This window comes from Balaenoptera borealis, assembly GCF_965194805.1.
Source record: "Balaenoptera borealis genome assembly, chromosome: 17".
Lineage (NCBI taxonomy): Eukaryota > Metazoa > Chordata > Mammalia > Artiodactyla > Balaenopteridae > Balaenoptera > Balaenoptera borealis.
Genome location: NC_138876.1, coordinates 66791620 through 66815521, shown reverse-complemented (window position 1 = coordinate 66815521; position 23902 = coordinate 66791620). Strand labels below are relative to the sequence as shown.

General features: G+C 39.7%; 1 pseudogene across 1 annotated transcript in view; it reads right to left on the bottom strand.

Annotated features, from left to right (window-relative positions):
• Positions 1–1501: 1501 nt before the first annotated feature.
• LOC309614737 (serine hydroxymethyltransferase, mitochondrial pseudogene) overlaps positions 1502–23902 on the bottom strand; it is a 241450-nt pseudogene continuing 219049 nt past the window's right edge. The window contains exon 2 of the transcript XR_014249797.1: positions 1502–23563. The product of XR_014249797.1 is annotated as a serine hydroxymethyltransferase, mitochondrial pseudogene (transcript). The remainder of the gene's footprint in view (positions 23564–23902) is intronic.

The following is a 23902-nucleotide window of genomic DNA, read 5'->3' as shown; positions in this document are numbered from 1 at the left end:
TTAGACATTACTCTCATTTCCCTTAACAAAAATGCATCTTCATTCCTTATACCTTTTCTTAACCAAAAAACATATCACACAGAGTTGCTTCTCTTATATTATTTCCAGTAGTTTTAATTGCATATATTAATTAGAATTCTTCACCTTTAGAAAGTTTAATTTCTAGTGAAAACTAAGAAGTAAACAATTATAAACGGTCTTTTATATTAGCATTCAGTGGCTTTATAAATACTTTTTATAATTTCTAGAAACATCTTTTTCATAGACAGTTTGTCAGTGTGGCATCAAACATGTTTACTAATGGATCCAAATTTATCTTTAGTTTCTCTGTAATAAGAAGCCAAAACTCGATAAACCTATGTTCAGTAATTGTTTCAGTACTTTTTTTATTATTTGAGAATGACCTAAATAGTCAATGAATTTTTATCATTTAACTTAGTCTTAGCAAAACTTTAAGATTTTAGGCTACCAAAAAGATTTGGGAAACTTATTTGAAAAGTTCACCTAAAATTTTTTATCCCACTTCTATTTACTTAATTTACTTGCTCTTAACAATTATGTTTAGATTACTTATGAAAATTTTATGATACCAAGTTATTTTTCTTGCTAACAAATTTGTAAGCCTAGGTAGAATGAAAGTATTATATTTAATGCTGATAATTCTAAAAACACGTCTGTTTTAATTAAACCAACAAATTGAAACTAGCTTTTATATACTAATTATCTTAGATCTTGTGAACTTGAAAACATTAGGGTTAGTTTCTCTTCTATTTTTGAGAACTTTGGAATGCCCAATCCTTACACGCTTGTCTTCAAACCAACTACATAGAGCTTTTTTACAAATTAATTTTGTCAATACCATCCAGAGGTAGAAAAATACCATAATTCTACAACACATATATTTGGAAACACGTAGATGCAAACAGGTGATCTTAGAAGACAATTTAATTCCCTAAATTTCAAATGATCTTTTCCCCACTTTTTGTTTTCCTTCTGATAATAATTATCTCCCTGCAGTTTGCACTTTAATGAGATTACCTAGATAGGAGTTCACATGTATATATCAAAGGCACAGGGAGAGCTTTTGAGATAAACAGAGGAGGTTTGAGGACTGGCAGAAAAGATTGGTGGACTTAGAATTGTTTCTGAAGCCACATCTCTAGTCCTATAAAGACTAGATTTGTAAAACAAGAACAGCTGTTTTTTTAATATATTTATTTATTTATTTATTTTTGGCTGTGTTGGGTCTTCATTTCTGTGTGAGGGCTTTCTCTAGTTGTGGCAAGCGGGGGCCACCCTTCATCGCGTTGCCCAGGCCTCTCACTGTCGCGGCCTCTCCTGTTGCGGAGCACAGGCTCCAGACGCGCAGGCTCAGTAGTTGTGGCTCACGGACCCAGTTGCTCCGCGGCATGTGGGATCCTCCCAGACCAGGGCTCGAACCCGTGTCCCCTGCATTGGCAGGCAGATTCTCAACCACTGCGCCACCAGGGAAGCCCCAGGGAAGCCCCCAGAACAGCTGTTTTTAATACCTCAAAGAATTGGGTTGCCACTTAAATGATACCTAAGGACTGACATACCCATCCACCTAGTGTTGGAATGTTTCTTTCCTTCTGAGTACATTTAGCTTAGGGGAGAAGGCCTAAAAAATCAGGTTCTGAATATCAGCTTCCAATTTGGCCAATTTTCGGATCATAAAGTTATTAAATCCTTTCAAATATCTTGCCAGGTTTTAGCCAGAACAAACAATACATATTTGTAGCAATATTGAATGACCCCATTAATTTTAATTTTAGTTTCCCCTTGGCCGTTTAAGGGAATAACATAGCAGTTTACCAGGAAATCCTTGAGAATCCTGTAAACTTTGGAAGGGGCCCATACAGGGACACTTAAGTTGATATTGAAGAATTTGCACAGGACCTTTGAGGATGATCTCTCTTCCAGTGCCCCGGTTGATTATAATTGAGACATCAATTTCTGAGCCAGTGTTTTGATAATGGACCTCTCGAGTGTGTAATGGGGGAGGCCTACATGTGGTTTTGGGTCTCTGGCCCTGGAGCTGTTGTAGCTGTAAAGCTATTAACTTGGCAGATTTCTGTTTGTGATCCTCCTCCAGGATCCTTTCAAAATGCTCAGCTGTAGTCACAACTTCCGTCAGGCTTGTGGCACCCCATCTTATATTCTGCCTTTTTATAATGGCTTGTGAAAGATCAGTTGCTATTTTGTGAGCCCTTTATCGTTGTGGATCTGGAATATCATCCTTGGGGTTTTGCCCTCTTGCTTCCTGCATCTAATTCTGGGCTTTCCCAGGTCCTACTGATGCCGAAAGCTTGGCCTCTGTGCACCAGTGCCGAATCAGATCTCGGAGACAGAGTTTTAGGTGACGTAGAAAAGAATAGCTTTATCCCTTTGCCAGGCAAAGGGGGACACAGCAGGCTCCTGCCCTCGAAAACTATGTGTCCCAAGCCGGGAGGATTTGACGAGGAGTTTTATAGCAATAGTTCAAGGGTGGGGTTGCTGACAAGATTAGGGTGCGAGCAGGGCCTGCACTCTTCTAGTCTGTTCTCAGGTAATCATCTCCATGAGCTTCTCTGGTTCCTTTAATCTCTGGTGGTTTCTTGGCTGCGCCTCCCTTGATTAGCAACGGTTCGAATCTGCCCTTCGGAACTCAAGGAGGGTCACAGAGGCTGGAGTCTTCCCTACGAACAAGAAATGGGGGACAGAGAAGCTCCCATGGGGACCTGCTCAGTTTCACTACATGTATACAAGCTGATACAGATCTGGCAGCCCAGGGTCACAGGCCCTGAACATAACTCTAAATTCTTCAAAAACTTTTGGGGTTCCTCCCTAGGTTTAGGAAATTCTTTTACTCTATGTGAGGCGGTTCATCAGTAACCTCGGTTAGTTTTATTATAAATGGTAACTGCCTAGTGTTCTCTTCAGAGTGGAAAGGCAGTTCAAACAGAGTTAGTAAAACGTGAATGAGTTCTCAGGTGAAAAAGGAAAGAAGGAAGCGATAGAAGTCATGTCAGTAATCTTTTTGTTTTAGGTACCTCTTGTATCTTTTTTTTTTTTTTGTATTGAAAAATCATGTTTATTGATTAGACAGAGAAATACAAGATAACTATTGATTTTAAACTAAAGTTATTTTCCAATTGGGTCTAAGAAATAATTAAGGTGTTAAGGTTTAATGCATGATTTATTTTCATTAAATCACTTTGTAACTTCATCCTTTACATTAAAATGTGTTTGTCAAATTAGGATTTTTGATTTGGAGACCAACAAGAAATATTGTTTTATTTTTTGTTATTTATTATATTTAGCATAGAGTTTGTGCTCATTAAAGCATACTATGATTTGTCTATATTATAGCATGAAATAAGAAAAAGGAATATTCATTCAATACAAATAAAATGGATGAATTAGAGTCAATTTAATATTTTGTGTAATTTTCTCAATTGATTGGTGGCTCAATTTAGTGATCTTTGTGTAGTGATTTTTTTTTTTAACATCTTTATTGGAGTATAATTGCTTTACAATGGTGTGTTAGTTTCTGCTGTATAACAAAGTGAATCACCTATACATATATATATATCCCCATATCTCCTCCCTCTTGCATCTCCCTCCCACCCTCCCTATCCCACCCCTCTAGGTGGTCACAAAGCACCGAGCTGATCTCCCTGTGCTATGTGGCTGCTTCCCACTAGCTATCTATTTTACATTTGGTAGTGGTACCTCTTGTATCTTTAATTTTGTATCAGCTTTTTGCAATGAATCTTTCAATGAAGCTATTGATATTTTGGAATTTTGAAATCTTTTGTAGGCTTTTGCATAGCCTTGGCTTTAAAGTGTGCTTTTTAAATGATCTTATCAGTTTGGAATGTTCCCCATAGGACCATTGTAATTCCCCTGAGTGCTGGTAGCAGTTTGGTAGGTTCTTGGCCACAAATAGAGTTTAACCCACATTGCAGCCATGTCTAGCTGCAAATGGGGTGCAAATCACATTTCTATTTGATCATATTTTGGAGCCCCCAACCTGAAGGCTACAAAACCAAGCTCTCAGGACATAAAACAAGCTTCTACACAAAATAAGGCAAACATGAGCACCTTAATATGTCAGCAGTAACCTAGAGATGTTACTGCATCCTGTCTTTTGACAGTTCCCTACGTGGAATTTGGGGAAGGATTCCAAACAAATGGGGAATTGCAGCCTAAACCATCAGCAGTTCCCATCATGGAATCGGGAACAGAATCAAGGGCTGGGGCTTTCCACTACTGGCAATAACCAAAAGATATTACTGAATCCTGGGAATTGTATTCTGAAAGGCTAGGGGCTTGGCTCTGGGCAGAACTGTCTGCCAGCTCAGCTGAGCTCCAGACAGAATCCACTACTAGCTTAAGCTGACCTGCCCTGTAAAGGAAAGCCAGTTAGGTTGGGAGCTTGAACACGAAAAGAGTGGAGCTTGGGACTTTCCTGGTGGTGCAGTGGTTAAGAATCTGCCTGCCAATGCAGGGGACATGGGTTCGAGCCCTGGTCTGGGAAGATCCCACATGCCATGGAGCAACTAAGCCCGTGCACCACAAATACTGAGCCTGCGTGCCACAACTACTGAAACCTGCGTGCCTGGATCCTGTGCTCCACAGCAAGAGAAGCCACCACAATGAGAAGCCCGCACACCGCAACAAAGAGTAGCCCCCGCTCACCGCAACTAGAGAAAAGCCCGCATGCAGCAATGAAGACCCAACGCAGCCAAAAATAAATAAAAATTAAAAAAAAATTAAAAGTTAAAAAAAAAAGAGTGGAGCTCAACCAAGAGGAACTTAACATGGCCCTAGGAAATGGTGGGAAAAAGAGTGAACTCAAAAAGTTTCTCTGGGCGCAATGCCTATGTATCTGGTTATCTCCAAGTGCCATTGGAAACTCACTTCAATCCCACCACTGCTACCAAATACGTAAAAAACAGAACAAAACAAAATTCAACCAATAGAAAGAACAGAAAGATCTAATTGTCTTTAGATTTGTGAATCAGGCAGCATCCCGTCTAGCAACTGGAAAGGTGCTCCAAGGAGTTGTACAAAATGGAAGGCTTTTACAGGAAGAAGGGTGGGTAAGGGAGCTATTAGAAAAAGCAAAGAAAGGACTATTTTTAAGCCAGGACACCTTCTTTTTGGGGGGAAGGGAACTGCAAGGGTTTTTTTCATGCAGATGCATCTTCTTCCTGAGGGGGGATGGAGAGGGCCTACCTGATAGATTACCTTACTGGTGTTTGACCAGAAAATTCCAGACTCATTGATTAAGATTACATTTCTGGGGAAGGTCATAACTGCAATTAAGTCAGTTATTAAGTCTAGGTTTGGTATCATGGGCTTTAGCACAAGTGATGCCATTTTGGACCTGTGGTTTTCTCTTTAACACTGACTAAGACATCAGGTTTATTATGAATTTTATTAATTTGTTCCAGTGAATGAGTCCTTTTTTTAATAGTTACTGAATTTTTTTGTTGTTATAAAGTTTTGTTTCTTTTATTTGTAGATTATTGGTATCCAGACTTATCAATTGTTTCCTTGTAGCTGAATCTGCTCAGTTATATATTTCAGATCATTGTTTGTACTATGTATCACACCTTCCCAGTAGCTGGTAGCAGCAAAACTGGAATGCCCAGGTGACAATGAAGACATCAAGAGAATTCCCATAAAATGAGAGATGTTTTAAGACTTCTGGATCTTTAAAATGTTCACCTAATATATAAGTCTAGTACTTTTCTTGGTGAATGAAAGTTGAAGTTGTTAAAAATATGTTCTTGTTAGAATGTGTGGTATTGATGTAATGATTGAAACCCTGTTTTTGCCCTTAGGGTGTTAATCCTTGTTCTCAAATAGAAAGCTGACCTGGGAGAGGGATTCTAAATATGGACTGGATTCAAATTGTGAATAGTTTCTGCTTCATCTGTTTCAAGTATAGCAAATCATTCTAAGTCTGATTCCAAATATTTTGCATGTAACCAATGATCTAAATCTCTTTTGAGACTAATATTATGTCCTAATGACCAGCTATTCCTTCTGAGATTAGATGGCATTTTTAAGTGACATATCCCTCTGATTCTTTCTTAGAAAGAAAGCAGGCCACTTTAGTTAATCCCATTACTTTTTGGTAAGGATTTTTTTATTACTGATTTTATTTATTCTCAGAAGCACCTGGAAATTATTCCTCCACCACTCCTGATCTGCTGTCTGGAATCGTGGTTCTGTGGTGAACTACGTGGCTGGGCCAGTTATCCAGCCATCAGGATCAACTGGACCTCAGCCTTCTCCCCCTACACAGGTCTCTGGATTAGTTATCTCATGTTTTCATAGCTTCCCCTCACTGTTTCTGGAGCCCTGAGAAGCAGAGTTAAGTAGCGGTTAAAAGCATGGATTCGAGTTTCAGACAGATCTCAGTTTAAATCTTGGCTCTGCTAGGTAAATATTATGTAACATTGGCAATGACTCTTTCTTCATCTATAAAAGGGGCATCCTCGGGAATTTCCTGGCGGTCTGTTGGTTAGGACTCAGTGCTTTCACTGCCGTGGGCCCAGGGTTCAATCCCTTGTTGGCGAAGTAAGATCCCGCAAGCCGCTCACTTATGAGATGGTCATGGGGGTTAAAATGAGATGATGTTTATGAAATACCTGAGAGTAGCACACAGGAGGCATGCACTAAATATCAATTTCCTACATATCAGACCCATTCTTCTGCTTGCTTTTCCAAGTTTCAGTTCAAAACTGACCTCAGGTAGCTGTCCCATTGGAACAAATATAACAAGGATTCACGCATTGATGTCAATAACTGGTAATACTGAGTTTCAGGGAAGTTATGCGTCTTTCCTAAGATAGTAGAGTAAATGGCAAAGTCAAGGATCAAACGCAGGGTGGTCTGCATGCCTTTGACCACTCCACCAGACAGCCTCCCAGGAGCTGCTGCCAAACCCACACACAATGAGGAGCTCCACTCAGGCAGTTTGAGATAAAGAGCAGACAAAAATAGCAGAGTGGACGCCCAACAGCCAAAAATAAGCAAAAGTCCTTCATCAAAGGATTTACAGTATCCTCTCTCGACAGCAGCGAGGAAGCACAACCATTTCTCCACACACTAGGTGATACTGAATATTATTGACCTTTGTTACCTTTGACTTGCTGATGAATGAAAACTACCACTTTGCTGGCCATTTGCATCAATATTTCTTCTTCAGTAGTAGTTTAGATTTGATTTTGACTGATTTCTAATGTCCATTCATTCAAAGGCATTTTCTAAAGGAAATAAGAAAATAGCTTACTGATAAAATGTTATTTAGAGGACTTAACAACAGAATTTTGATATGCTATTATTATTATTAAAAAGATAGTGAGCAGCTGTTTTCTGACTAATGAAATCAAAGTAACAGAAAATATGTTTAAGGTGCTGTTGCATGATTTTTTGAGTAAGAAAAACAGAGATATTATAAACCCCTAGAGCCTGATAGAAGTTTCTAACAGACCTACACCATATGTTCGGTCTCTGGTCAATATTAGGTGCAGTATTTGTGTCAGTCATTTTTCTCTCTTAGGTAACTGTGTTTTCTTCAAGTTGTGCCATTTTCTTAATGCATTGCACTCTCAACATTGGGACCTGAGCATCTAGACAGAAGTAGTATCTTTTTTGCAATTTGTTTTTCGACAATTAGCATTACAGAGCCTGAGGATAGGGATGATGCCCAAGGCTTGAGACCTCATAAAAACATGCGTATACATTGTTTACACTTGTGCAAATATGTACGTATCCATACAGATCTCTTTTAGTAGAATGTTGTGTTGGGGCAAATGCACCATTAACTAAAATAGTTCACCTACTAAAGCACAAAGTGAATCTCAACAAGTACCAAAGAATTTTTGTACACGAGAGAGACTATTCTCTGAGTAGAATGCAGTTAAGTTAGCAATAATTAATCAAAAGATATCCTCTACATACTTTTGGACTATTAAAGTCCTTGTAATTCATGAGTCAATAAAAAAAATCATAATTGAAATCTTAGTTTTGAATATAGAAGAAATTCCAAATAAAATATTTGCATATTGAACCCACCAATATGCTAGAAAAATATATCAGAACCAATTATTATTTAGCATAAGAATGCAAAAATGAGTTACCATTAGAAACTCTATTAAAGTAAGTTAGCACATTAACAATTAATTGGGATATTACATTATAAGTTAAGAGAAAAAATGATGGCCTATTAAGATAAAAATTGGGGGGGAATTGATTATGATATGGAAAAAATAAAATTAGGTCCCAAATTCACATTACACACAAAAATAAACTCCAAATGGTTTCAGAGATTCAACTGGAAAAGTAAACTTGAAGACTTCTGAAAGAAAATATAGTTAAATTTATTTATGACATTAGGATAAAGATTTCTTGAACACAACATTAAATGAACAAAGCGTAAAAGAATAGATTAATAAAATTTATTAAATTATTATTTTTTAAAAACTGATTAAATGAAAATATCCCCTATAAACAAACAAACATACACAAGTTACATACTGGGAGAGGATGTGCAATGTAATTAGCAAAAAATAATTCATATAAAGAATGTATTGTAGGGCTTCCCTGGTGGCGCAGTGGTTGAAAATCTGCCTGCCAATGCAGGGGACACGGGTTCGAGCCCTGGTCTGGGAGGATCCCACATGCCGCGGAGCAACTGGGCCCGTGAGCCACAACTACTGAGCCTGCGCGTCTGGAGCCTGTGCTCCGCAACAAGAGAGGCCGCGATAGTGAGAGGCCCGCGCACCGCGATGAAGAGTGGCCCCCGCTTGCCGCAACTGGAGAAAGCCCTCGCACAGAAACGAAGACCCAACACAGCCATAAATAAATAAATATTTCAAAAAAAAAAAAGAATGTATTGTAAAAGTCCCCCAGCCCAGTTGGAAGATGGTCAATGGATTGTTATTTAGTGACCTATAGACATATTAAAATATGCTCACCATGAACTAGCAATATGATAAAATTTCACACCTACCAGTCGGCAGATATTCTGGCAATACTAAGTGTTGGTGAGGAAGTGGGAAATGGGAACTCGTATACTGCTTGTGGGAATATAAATTAGTACAATCACTTTGCAGAGCAATTTAGGAATAGCCACTAAAATTGAAGAAGCACATACCTGGGAGACCAGGGACTGTCATTTTTGTAGCAAATCTTATGGAGCGACTTGATTCTCAAAACCATGAAAAATACAATTGAATAAAATTTTAAATATTAATTTAAAATAAAAAGAATAACAGGGAATAATGCCTGGGAACGTAGGCTGAAGCCACACTTTAAAAGCCCCTGAGTATTAAACCAAACTCTATTTGTAATTGATTCAGGTAGTAATGGTAAGTTACTGGATGGTTTGAACAATGAAGTAAAGCTATTCTTTAAGACTGTCTTGCCAATATGTGGGAAATAATTTGGAGGGGTCAGTGACCAGTAAGGAAACATTGCATTAGTCCAGGAATAGACTCTAAAAAGCTGAACTAGGGGATGGTCCTAGGAATTGAGAAGAGAAGATAATATAGATTCTAGAAATATCCCATCTGCTGAGTCTACCTGCTGCCCTGCCCTGCTGTTGGTGCTAGTACAATACCTCTTCCCCACTCAGGACACCCTCAATCTCACTTGTCCTACGGTTCCCTCAGCCATTAGAGCCTTCAGGCCCTTTTGGACAAAGTAGCCTGTAAGATCACTGCCTAACTCACAACCTTATCCTCCTGGCCTTTCCTGAGGTCAGCCCCTAGACCCAATGTGTATCATCTCACTCTTTTGGAAGATAACTTTACTGAATTGCCTTACATGCACACCAAAGAAGCAAACTGACGCCTCAATTTTCTCTTCCTCGTTGGTTTTATGAGCACCCTGTGATCTACCTTCCATCAATCAAGCACAGTCTCAATGATTAAAGCCATCACTCTGGCAAGAAAGTTAATATCCTGTGAACTAGCAAATCATTTCTATACGTATGTCCCAGAGAAACGGTCACACATGTGAACACAAAGACATACGTGAGGATGTTCATTATAGTATTCTTCAGCAAAATACTGAGAACAACTTTAATGTCTCTCAAAAGAGGATAATATTCATACAGTGGAATACAATAGAGCAGCTAAATAGATGAGCAAAACACTTCATTTGTAAAGAGTGATGAATCTCTAAAGCTGAGGAAAATAAAGTCCCAATTGTGACAACAGTTCTGAAAATATAGGTAATAAAAGTATAGCAACATACAAGGGAAGGACTGACGTCCACCACAGGCCAGTAGTGTCCCTGGGTACTGAGAGAAGGGAGCAGTGTGGACTAGGTAGGGATTTGACTATTTTTTTTTATGTTTGATTTCTCTAAAGAATGTAAAGCCAATATGATTACATGTTAATATTTGCTAATGGGGGATGGTAATAAAACAGGGTCCATTATATTATTTTATATACTTTTCTAATGCTTACAACAATTAAGGAAACAAAAAGGCAAATCATGTGCTTTAGAGTCAAACTGACCTTAGGGGGTTTTTTGTTTGTGGGTTTTCCTCCTTTTTTTCCTTCCTTTCTTTTTCTTTCTTTCTCTCTTTCCTTCTTCCTTTCTTTCTTCTTTCTTTTGTTTTTATTTATTTTTTAATTTAATTTTATTTTATTGTGACAAGAACACAGCATGAGACCTACCCTCTTTTTTTTCAGATTTTAAAGTTCTTTTTCATATTCTTTTCCATTTTGGTTTCTCACAGGCTATTGACTATAGTTCCCTGTGCTATACAGTAGGACCTTGTTTTTTATCCATTCTGCATATAATACTTTGCATCTGTTAACCCCAAACTCCCAAGCCATCTCTCCCCCACTCCCCTACCCCTTGGCAACACAAGTCTGTTTTCTATGTCTGTGAGTCTGTTTCTGTCTTGTAAATAAGTTCATTTGTGCCATATTTTAGATTCCACATATAAGTGATATCATATGATATTTGTCTTTTTCTTTCTGACTGACTTCACTTAGTATGATAAGCTCTAGGTCCATCCATGTTGCTGCAAATGGCATTATTTCATTCTTTTATATGGTTAAGTAGTATTCCATTGTATATATCTACCACATCTTCTTTATCCATTCATCTGTTGATAGACATTTAGGTTGTTTCCATGTCCTGGCTATTGTAAATAGAGCTGCAATGAACATTTTGGTACATGACTCTTTTTGAATTATGGCTTTCTCAGGGTATACGCCCAGTAGTGGGATTGCTGGGTCGTATGGTAGTTCTATTTTTAGTTTTTTGAGGAACCTCCATACTGTTCTCCATAGTGGCTGCACCAATTTACATTCCCACCAGCAGTGTAGGAGGGTTCCTTTTCTCCACACCCTCTCCAGCATTTATTGTTTGTGGACTCTTTAAGGATGGCCATTCTGATTGGTGTGAGGTGGTACCTCATTGTAGTTTTGATTTACATTTTTCCAGTAATCAGTGATGATGAGCATCTTTTCATGTGTCTATTGGCCATCTGTATGTCTATTGGCCATCTGTATGTCTTCTTTGGAGAAATGAGACCTACCCTCTTAACAATTTTTAAGAGTACAATGGTGTATTGTACGATAAGTAAAATGTTGTAGAGCAGATCTCTAGAACTTTGGTTTATCACCCCCCATTTCCTCCCCTCTGCAGCCCCTGGCCACAACCATTCCATTCTAACCTCCATTCAATTTTCCATAGTGGCTATACCATTTTACATTCCTACCAACAGTGTACAAGGATTCCAACTTCTCCACATCCTCACCAACACGAGTTGTGCTTTTTTGTTTTTTGTTTTTTTGTTATTGTTTTGTTTTGTTTTTAATAATTGACATCCCAGCAGGTGTGAGGTAATATCCCATTGTGTTCTTGATTTGTATTCCCCCGATAATTAGTGACATTGAGCACCTTTACATATACCTGTTGGTCATTTGCATGTCTTCTTTGGAGAAATGTCTATTCAATTCTGCAGCCCATTTTTAAAATTGGGTTATTAGGTTTTTTTTACTATTAAGTTATAGAATTTCCTTACATATTTTAGAAATTAACCCCTTATCAGATATGTGGTTTGCAAATATTTTCTCCCATTCTGTAGGTTCCCTTTTTGTCTGTCAATTGTTTCCTTTGCTGTGCAGAAGCTTTTTAGTTTGATGTGGTCCTACATGTCTATTTTTGCTTTGGATGCCTGTGCTTTCATGTCAAATCCATAAAAACACTGCCAAGACCAATGTCATGAAGATTTTCTTCTACATTTTCTTCTAGAAGTTTTACAGTTTCAAGTCTTACATTTAAATCTTCTATCCATTCTGAGTTGATTTTTGCGTATGGCATATGATAAGGGTCCAATTTCATTATTTGCATATGGACATCAGTTTTCTCAACATCATTTGTTGAAGAGAATATGCTTTCTCCATTGTGCATTCTTAGCACACTTGTCAAAAATCAATTGTCTGAATGTGCATGGATTTATTTCTAGGCTCTTGATTCTGTTCCATTGCTCTATATGTCTTTCTTTATGCCAGTATTATCATACTGTTTTAATTACTGTAGCTTTGTAATAGACTCTAAAATTAGTGTGATGCCTCCACCTTTGTTCTTCTTTCTCATGATTGATTTGACTATTCATATTCTTTTGTGGTTCCATATGGATTTTAGAATTGCTTTTTTCTATTTCTGTAAAACACGCATTGGAATTTTGATATGGATTGCATTACGTTTGTAAATTACTTTGGGTAGTACAACAGTTTGAAAATATTAAGTCTTCCAATCTACTAACATGGCTTTCTTTCATTTGTTTTTATCTTTTTTAATTTCTTTCATTAATGTTTTATAGTTTCCAGTGTACAAGTCTTTTATCTCTTAAGTTTATACCAAAGTTTTTTTATTCTTTTTGGTGCTATTATAAATGGGATTCCTTTCCTAATTTCTTTTTCAAATAATTTGTTGTTAGTATATAGAAATGCAACTGATTTTTGCATGTTAATTTTGTATCCTAAAGCTTTATTGAATTTTTAAAATTAGTTATAACAGTTTTTCATGAAGTCTTTAGGATTCCTTGTATGTAAGAGCATGTCATCTCAAGCAGGGACAGTTTTACTTCTTCCTTTCCAATTTGGATGCCTTTTATTTCTTTTTCTTGCCTAATTGCTCTGCTTAGGACTTCCAGTACTATCTTGAATACAAGTAGCAAGAGTGTGTGTCCTTGCCTTGTTCCTGGTTTTAGAGGGAAGCTTTCAGTTTTTCACCACTGAGTATGAAGTTAGCTCTGGGCTTTTCATAAATACCTTTATTTTGTTGAGTTCTTCCTTCTATTCTTAGTTTTTTTTATCATTAAAGGGTTTAGAATTTTGATGAATGCTTTTTCTGTGTGTATTGAGATGATCATGTGACTTTTATCTTTTATTTTGTTAATATCATGTATCTCATTAATTGACTTTTGTATGTTGAATCATCCTTGCATCCCAGGGATAAATCCCACTTGGTCATGGTGTATAATTCTTTTAATGTGCTGTTGAATTCAGTTTGCTAGCATTTTCTTAAGGATTTTTGCATCTACATTCATCAAGGATATTGGTCTGTAGTAGTTTTCTCTTCTTCTGGTGCTTTTGTCTGGTTTTGTTATCACGGTAATGCTGGCCTCAAGAGTTTGAAATGTCCTTTCCTCTTCAATTTTTTAGAAGAGTTAGAGAAAGCTTGGCATTAATTCTTCTTTAAATGTTTAGCAGATCTTATTTTTAAAGATAATATCTCTACTTAACAGCTACGTGATTGAGAGAGTAAAAATAGCTACCTCATATCTTTTTTCATCTTTAAATGAGAAAATAGACATAAAGTCCTAACACAGAGTATGGAATATAAAGGAAGCTCAATTAAAGGTAGTTTTTCTTTCCCTCTATCCCAGTAGGCATATAAGGAAAACTCAATAAATGCTCATAGAATTTTTAAAACTTACCTACACACACATTGAATTTATATATTACTGTAACAATGAAACCTTACTTTTAGTTGGTATCTGGTATTGGATAGCACCTGACATAAGCTTCCAACTTTTATATAATAAACAACATAATATGTGCTTATTATATAAAATATAAATGTTTCAGACATTACATGAAATTTCTAAAATTCTTATATGTTCTGGTATAATGTTATAAGTCATAATTCTAGTTATTACTTTAAAATGTATATCTCAGAAATAACTAAATTTCCTTGTCAATTGCATTATTATGAACTTTCATCAAATCTTTAACCATGGTCATTTTTAAGTCTTTTGTCATTTACAGACAGTTCTGGGTGTACTCTGATGCTTTTGCAAAAATGTTCCTATAAAAGGGTTTCATCTTCAAGGAATTCATGGAAAAGACTCTGACAAGTACAGGTTTCTGGTAACTGACTATACTGCTGAACTGAATGAATAAGCATTTTCAGAACTCTAATGGAAAACTGATGAATTCATAAAAGTGCTAACAAAAGATCAAGATGAAAAAAAAATTAATTACATGGGACTGAGTGAACTGATGAGGATGATTATAATTTTTGTGACTTTCTGTTTGAATAAAAAATAAGTGACACTTTAAGAAATATTTGATTAGTGATTTGTTATGACATTTACAGAATTAAATTAATAAGTTTTTATTCTTTATTAGTACATTAATATATTTTCAAAGTTAACCTTCAGACCTTAAAAATAACATATTTTGGGGAAAGTATATTATCTGAAACTGTTCAATAAATCCAAAAAACATGATTGCAAGAACGTTCATGTCTAACTTGTTACCAAAAAACTATGAAAGCTCTTTTTCTGGAAGGCTTCGATGCAAGATGATTCAGATCCTTTCCAAATATATTTTCTGGAATTATTATTCTGTCTTATTTTATGTATTTAACCCTAGATTCTGTGAGTAGAATTCCAACACATCTGATGGGTATATGAAAATTTTTTATTTGATTTGCATTCTACACTGGGCACTCTATTCTTCTTCCTTTTCATTTACAAGAAGGTCACCGAAGTAATACCTAAAATAATGAAATTTAACTTTTGTTTAGACATACTGACTTCCTAAAACATCAAAACTGAGTTTCCAACCTACTTCATTTGTTAGACTGGAATTTTGCCAGTGTTATACTTTCCCTTTCAATATATTATGCATAGGTAAGAACAATGTATAACTGGAAATTGGGGAATATTTCAAATCTGTTTTCAAATGTCCAAATGTTCTGACTTTAACTTAGCAGGTTATACTTAAATATTGATCCTATCCTTGCTGTTTAGGAACCACCTTAGCAACATTAATTTTATTAATGACTACTTAAAATACAGTATGATTAAATGTCTTAAACTTACAATTGCATTTGCAATAGGAGAGATTTCTTTTTCTCAATATTATTATAAGGAATTTCCTAATTTTTATAATATTCAGGTTGATTTTTCAAGTGCCAATACATGCAAATATTTTCATTTGGTTATTTTCACAACTAGTATATTTTTCTAAATACTATCCTTAAATGGGATTATTTGTTGCATAGTTCACATAAATAAAGGCATTTAAGTTAGTTCATATCAACCACATTAAGTTAGATTTGGTTCATTTGTGGTTCTATGCAGTACTATTGCTTTTCTCCCCACTTTGAAAATGAGATTCTTACAATAGAAGTATTACTAAAATATAACAAAAAAGAAAAGCCAGATGAAAGTGACTTTGTATGAAATTTGCCTCTTGCTGTGTAAAATTAGTGACAATAAGGTTTATGATGCTGACGATATATCAGGTATTGGCTGTGGAAATGGCTGGGTGTTTGCACAGGTAGACATGTGCACACACAGAATGAGTGTAACTTGATCTAGATGGAATTTCACTTTGAAAGAAGTAATTTATTGCATATATGATCCATTAGCTCTGATAAAGGGAAAGTATTCCAGAAAAAAGTTGTAGTACCTCCTATAAAGAATTTCTTAGATGAATGTTCTGTGCTATTTTTAACTTGAACAGATTAGTCTTTTCTTAGGTCCTTGTCAGATAAAATAAGTCTTCATCAGTCTAAAATGAATTTGCATATTTTAAAGTTTATTTGAAGATGAGCTTACTTTGGGTCAAAGATTGAAACGTATTGTGTAATTTAAATGCAAATTGTGTAATTGAATATGGAAAATAGTGTGTAACTATTATCAAGGGTCTCTTTCAAAATTAACTCAGCTTGTGGAGTTTGACACAAATTCTTTTCCATGTTGTTGGAGTGACTTCTTGAACTGGCACGCTTGTCGTTAATTTGAAAGGAGATTTTAAACGGTCTCAGGGAAAGCTTTCCACCCTCCCACCGCCCATCTGTCTCCCATTCAAGTTGCCACAGCAACTGGCGTCTGCTCTTGCAGATCTTTCCCATTACTTTAGCAATGACTTAGTTCAGCAGGGTGACCTCCCAACTAGACTTCCTAGCTAGAAATTTGTGTATCCTTAGCCCTCTCTCACACACACAGCCTCCACACTCCACTGATCACAAATGCCCCCCATATTCTGTCCTTCTCCTTCTTACAGCTGTTTCCTGAACTCTCCGAGGACCACATTTCCACTTTTAGGCTGTTACAAGGCTGTTCCTAAGCTCTCTCTCTTTCATCTCCTGAGTCACTGATCACATGTCTTTTGCTTCAGACACATTAAGTTCTCACCTTTCCTGGAACATTTCTGGCCCTTTCACTACTCTGTAACTTTCTCCTCCTGGCTCTATTTTATTTTATTTTATTTGGCCACTCGGCACGACATGGGGGATCTTAGTTCCCCTACTAGGGATCGATCCCGTGCTCCCAGCAGTGGAAGCGCGGACTCTTAACCACTGGACTGCCAGGGAAGTCCCTGGCTCTATTTTAACTCTGCTTAGCCGAAAAAACAAAAAGCCAAAAACCAGAAACTACTCACCGGTCAATATTCATCTCAAATGCCACCACCTCCTTGAAGCCTTCCCTGACTGACTCTTCTGGGCTACAACAGCATATCTTTTACAGCACATAGCATATTGTAGTACAACAGTTTTTTTTAAATAAATTTATTATTTTATTTATTATTTTTGGCTGCGTTGGGTCTTCGTTGCTGCGCGTCAGCTTTCTCTAGTTGCGGTGAGCGGGGGCTTCTCTTCGTTGAGGTGCGCGGGCTTCGCACTGCAGTGGCTTCTCTTGTTGCAGAGCATGGGCTCCAGGTGAGCAGGCTTCAGTAGTTGTGGCGCACGGGCTTAGTTGCTCTGCGGCATGTGGGATCTTCCCGGACCAGGGCTTGACCCTGTGTCCCCTGCATTGGCAGGTGGATTCTTAACCACTGTGCCACCAGGGAAGCCCTGTATAACTTATTTTTAACTACAGCCTCCCACCCACTAAACTAAGCTTCCTGAGAGCAGGGATGACTTCTTAACTTGTCTGGGTCACTGACACAGCTGCATTTTCGATTACATGTCTGCTATAAGAAATGTATTCTTTTAATTTTTTTTTTTTTTTTTAGAATTAACTGCAGATATGCATTCTGAGAGCATGGAAATACCTCTCAAACTACTGTGACCATCCTGTCGCCAAGGTGAGGCTGTCCCCCCACAGTCCACAAATGTTCGGTCCAGCATAATTCCAAGTGACAAAAGGGAAAAGAGGCTGCCACCACCCACATAAACAATGCTCCACTGAAGTGGGACTACAAATTGTTGGGAGATTTATCCTGATATGTGTGCTTTTCTTCAAATAGCATTGTGTGTTGCTTGCTGATGTTAAAGCCTGACTTAATACTATGACTCCAAACCATATTTTTAGCTCCTGTAAGAATCCAGTGCTTCTGAATATTAGCTTTGTTTTCTTAGTGACATCAGTTTGTTTTAACATCCCCGTCAGGGATTCTACTGTGAGAGGAGATGTAAATTAGGCTTTATATTACTTATTCTGAGTAGCTCAGGAGCAGAATTTTCATGAAATGATCTTTGAAAATCCAGAAGACCCTGTATACCATGGTCGCATAATCCAGTTTCTCCCTCACTAGCCCATCTGACATCTTATGGGGGAAAAAAAAAATGAGTATTTTAGGCAGGAGACAAACTCAAGGGAAAGAAGGGGTTTGGGGGTGAAAATGGGGGACAGATGAGAACTCCAGTTTTGGTGAAATGGATGTTCACTCGGTGTACCAAGATTCTCAGTCTGCCAGCTTCCTCTACTTTTCTGCTCCATTTGACTCCCGCACCTGCAAGGTCAGCTGCTCCGAGGAGCAATTTATAAACCTGCAGTTCATGTAGTGGTTGCCGTTCCAGGACTGACCTGAAATTAAATCAGTCTTCAGTGCTGCAAGATACAAAAGCTACCTTCCGAGTTTACTGAGCCCTCCATGACTCCTCATAAATCTTGGAAAGGTAGCATTCCACCAGTAACTGCCCAGTTTCTCCGCTCCCAAAAGGACCTTGAAATGGAAACAACGATGTTTTCTGTGAGGCCATATTTCATACCACAGAGAGAAAGACGTACATGGAAGCCACATTCTTATAAGTGCCCTTTCCCACCTCTGAGGCAAGCACTGGGTAAGACAGTGTTAAATGAACCCTTAACTTACTACTCCACGTTCCAGATTATTGGGGCCACAAGGTATGAAGACACCCACGAAAAGCTGACTGACTGTATCACAAAGGTTCTTCATTGTTTTTCAAGAGCAGAAGGTAAGATTTTAAAAATTCGATGAGCCTATAAACATGTCTTTGCTACAAATGTGTCACCCCTCAATTTCTGGGGACTCTGAAGCTTATTGCTGGAGGCTCATCCGTGTGGTTGAAAAGGAGTCTGAAGCAGACGCTGTCACGTGGTCATGCTGAATTCTACCCGATGGTAACGCACATTTCTTGAATGTTTTAAAACTTAGTCTTAAAGCATGAGTCAAATTTGCCTGAAAATTTTGGGACGCAGAGTCCATTGCAAAGTGTTTTTTAGGCATTAACACTTAACTTTCCCCAAGCCCCTCTGAACAAAGTATTATTACGATCCCCTGTGATGGTTAATTTTATGTGTCAACCGGCTTGACCGTGGTACCCGTGATACCCAGTTTTTGGCTAAACACCAGTCTAGATGCTGCTGCGAAGGTATGTTTTAGATGAGATTAACATTTACATCCAAAGACTTTGAGTGACACAGTTTACCTTCTGTAATGTGAGCGAGCTTTTCTAATCAGTCGAAGGCCTTAAGAAAATACAACTGAATTCCCTTGAGGAAGAGGGAATTCTGCCTCCAGACTGCTTTTAGATTCAAGCTGCAGCATCAGCCCTTGCGTGGGTCTCCAGCCCCCAGGCCTGCCTTGCGGACGTCACACTCACCAGCCCCCCACAACCAAATGCACCAATTCCTCAAAATAAATCTCCATATAAATAAGTGGGTAGATATTATATGTGTATCTATTACATTATATGTATGTGTATATATGTATGTATGTATCTAGATCTACAAATATATACATATATATGTATGTATATATGTATATACATTTTTTTGTTTTTTAGTTTTTTTGCAGGTTAGCATTTTATTAGATAAAAATGAAAGAAGGGTGTCTACCCACTCCTTCCTCTGGCTCACAAGGGGAACTCTCCCCCTCCCCAAGAGAGGGCAGGGAGTCTATAACACTGAGACAATGAGAGAGATTAGGGCAGAAAGCCCCAAGCCTCTTCCTTCTAAGTCTTGTGTCAAGAAGCAACCTTCTCAGCTACAAATTCTGGGAAGGGGAACTACACCTGCCTTTGCCCCTAAGTGGGCAGCCTTCTCCTCCTCCAGCAAAAAATTGGAAGATAGGCAGTTACGCCCACCCCTAACTTGTCCAGGTTGGGGGAAGAGGAATAAACATCAGTCTGTGGGCTTCATTTCTTAGGTGCCTTCAGTGCTCATCAAAACCAGGCATGGGGAAGGCCCTGGCAAACTGCTCCACCCGTTGCCTGAGGTCAGCCAGCCAATGACTTGTTTCTGGGCCTTTGAGCAGGAAGGAGTTGAAATCCTGGAGTTTGGCGGTCTTGCTCTTCACCTCCAAGCCGATGTTGACGCCTTCATCTGTAAAGCCCACAACTTTCCAGAAGTCCTCCTCACAGAACTATCGAGAAGTCAAAGCTGGGGCCCCCAGCCGCAGGCCCCCAGGTGTGATGGCACTTCGATCTCCAGGACAGGTGTTCTTGTTGGCCGTGATGGATATACGAGTTCCAACACCCATTCAGCTCGAGCTCCATCCAGGCCCTTGGGCCGCAGGGCTACCAGCACTAGGCGGTTGTCAGTGCCACCAGACACCAGCGAGTAGCCTCGCGCTAGCAGGGCATCAGCCATGGCCCAAGCGTTCTTCAGAACCTGCAGCGAGCACTCCCGGAACGGGTGCAGGCCTGCTTTAGGGCCACAGACACTGCAGCAATGGCATGGTTCTGGGGGCACCCCCTGCAGGGATGGGAACACAGCAAAGTTGATTCGGTCCTCAAACGTGTAAGGATATCCCGGCCAGTCTTGGGATCCACAGCCCACACCCACTTCCGGTAGAAGAGGAGTCCTGCCCTGGCCCCTCGAAGGGTCTTGTGAGTGGTAGTGGTGACAACATCCACATGCTTGAAAGGTGAGGGGATCACCTTGGCAGCCCCCAGGCCACTGATGTGGGCCATGTCCACCAGCGGGCGTGCCTTGACCTCGTCACACACCTCTCATGCGGGCGTAGTCGATGAGGCGAGCATGGGCACCGGTACCAGCTATGATGAGTCGAGGTCGGAAGAGGCCAGCAGTGAGTGCCAGCTGGTCATAGTCAGTGAGGCCGGTTTTGGGATTCAGCTTACAGGGCACAGACTTGAAGAAGATGGATGTAGCTGAGACCCGCTTGACATCAGACATGTAGCCGTGGGTGAGACGGCCCCCATCGGGCGGGTCAGCCCCATGATTTGGTCATGAGGCTGCAGCAGGACTGTGTAGGCAGCCAGGTTGGCTGGGGACCCCGAGTAGGGCTGGACATTGACTCCCCACTGAGCAGGATCCAGGTCAAAGGTCTCCAAGGCCCGGCGCTGACACAGCAGCTCGATTTCATCCAGTGCCTCTGCTCCTCCATAGTACCTCTTGCCCGGATAACCCTCCGAGTACTTGTTGTTCAGACGGGACCCCAGGGCCTCCAGCGCAGCTCGGCTGCAGAAGTTCTCTGGATCAGTGAGCTTCCAGGCCACGACACTGCCTGTCCTCTCTCCGTAGCAGCTCCCACATCTCAGGGTCACTGATAGACTCTCCTGGCCTGACCAGCCCTTGGTTGCTTCTCCAGTCTGGATCTGGGCCGCCTCGCTGTGCAGGCACCGTATGGCCATCCTGACCAGCTGACCAGATCTCTGCAGAGGCCGAGTCGCCCAGAGCAAAGAGAAGGGCAGCATCGCAACCCGAGATGAAGGTCGCAGGAGGTCCGGGTACCAACTCCGGCCGGGGAACACAAGGGGTTGGAAGCCGACTGATCGGAGAGCGCATGCGCGGAAAGAGCTGCTGGGCAGCCCCTGAATTGGGGCGGGGTCCACGCATGCGTAAGGTGGACGCCTTTATGGTCTTTTGGGGATTGTAGTTCTTTTTCCCCTCTTCTTCAGTTCCATTTCCCGTCTGTAGCCCCAGGGTCAGAAGCATTTGCCCCTGACTCAGTTTCCCGCTGGAGCCAGTGGGCAGTCCTCTGGAGAACACCGCTGTCTTCCAGTTTTACCTTGACCCAGGACTCAAGGCGAAGGAAGGCTGAAGACGAGGCGTCGTTCTGTGCCTCGGCTCGTCTGTACCTCCTCCCTCGCCCCAGTCAGGGGTATATATACATGTATGTATGTATGTATCTACATACATATATATGTGTATGATATATTTGTAGATCTAGATAGAGCGAGAGAGTTGTCTGGAGAACCCTGACTCATACATCTCCATTTCGAAGGTGATGAAACAAAGCCTCAGACAGATCCAATCGCTGGCCGTGGGACACCCAGCTAGGTAGCGGTAGGGCAGAGTGCGAGCTGCTGCCTCTGGCAGCGCCATCCCCCCAGTCAGGCTGGAGCCCGGGATCCTCCCAGCCTGCAGCCAACCACCACAGGAGGGGTGCGTGTGGGGCTGGTTGTGTTTAATCCTGCCATCGCTTTCTTGGAAAGCTTTTCACCGCAGCCCGCGTGAGGGAAGATGATTTGCTTGGGATGCATGTGGCCACCAGTGCGTTATTTCCCCTAATCTAAACAGAGCCTCAGACACACTCCATTGATCACGCCTTCAAGATGAAAAGTGGCCTTAATGCTGGCCAGCAAATAGGTTTCTCAGGCAGCCCTATGCTGTCAACCACATTTCCTGATCCACTCTGATTAGATATATAAACAGCTTCAGTAAAACAGAGCCTGAGCTTTGCTGTTAAAAATATAAGATAAGGTTCCATAAAGATTCATCAAGAGCAGAGACGCTGTCTAAGTGAGGCCTGAGCTTCTTTTTTTTCTTTTCTTTTCTTTTCTCTTTTTTTTTTTTTTGGTATCATAAGAAGGATCAGTGTACAAATAACCATGATTTATGATCATGTTTTAATAGTGGCTGGTGCTCCAGCTAAAGGACACCTTGGAGAGAAGAAAGGGTTAAAAGAATTGAACAGGGTCACAAAGTGGTCTTGCATTAATGACCCAGCACACAATTGACGTTACTAAAAGTTACTTCGTCATTTTGTATCTGCTAAGAAGTGTCACCCTGTCCCAAGAACAAGGAACAAGTGGGCTGATGTCTGCAAGGTGCAAGAGGCTTGTGAAGGAAGGATGAGGACACTTCTGAAGCTCAGATGGGGAAATGAATCGACCAAACCCAAACATCTTATACCTTCAAACCATCACGTCTCTTTCAGATACATCTTGTACTATAAACACATACAAGGCAGGAAAAGTTTCTGGAATTTTATTTTAGAGATATGTGTTTAGTTGGTATGCATTTCAAAATACTCTTTAACATTTGTCCCAGTGATGGACTAAAGAATGATTCCAGCTCCAGTTTCTTTGAATGAGAACATTATGCCTTTTCCAGGTAATTTTTGGTATGTGTTTTTCAGAAGGCTAAAAAGATTATCAATATCAGTTTTAAAACGGAAAACGTGAAGTGAGAGCAAGAAGAGAACTATCCAAAACTGCTTGGTGGGAAAATGTAAGAAGTTAACATGTTAGATAAAGTTTTAATGTGCATGGATATTTATATGTAATTTCTAAAAGACACTTTGCTCACTTAGAGAGCTGGTTACTCACCTCTTTAAAGATTACTTACAATTTTCCTAAACTAAACAATAACATTTCTACTCAATACTGAAAATAATTGCTAACATCTTTTGAGCATTTACTATATACCCAGCACTGTTCTGAGTACTTTATACAGATTAGCTGAGAAAATCCTGCCAGCAACCAAAGAGCTAGCTGCTTTTCTTTCCCCTCTTAATCTGTCTATAAAATTATACATGCTGAATTTAAATATTTCGTGAACTAGAATAGCATTCTCCCAGGTTAATGGCTGGTTTAGGTTAACATCAAATATAAATGTCTTTTGGGACTTCCCTGGCAGTCCAGTGGTTAAGACTCCGCGCTTCCACTGCAGGGGGGCACGGGTTCGATCCCTGGTCGGGGAACTAATAATCCCACATGCCTCACAGTGCGGCCAAAAAATAAATAAATAAATGTCTTTTATTTTCCTGAGACAGTATTTTTGTTTTCTTGGAATTATTGCAACCAGTGGTTCCTATGTCTAGCTGTTCATCAGAGTCACGTAAGGAGCTTTTCCAAAAATGCAAGTTCCTGGGCCACATCCCCAACTGCTGGAACCCCAAAGGGTGGGGCTCAGCATTCCAGTAAGGAAGGGGCTATTTTTATCCCTCTCACAGAAGAAGTAACT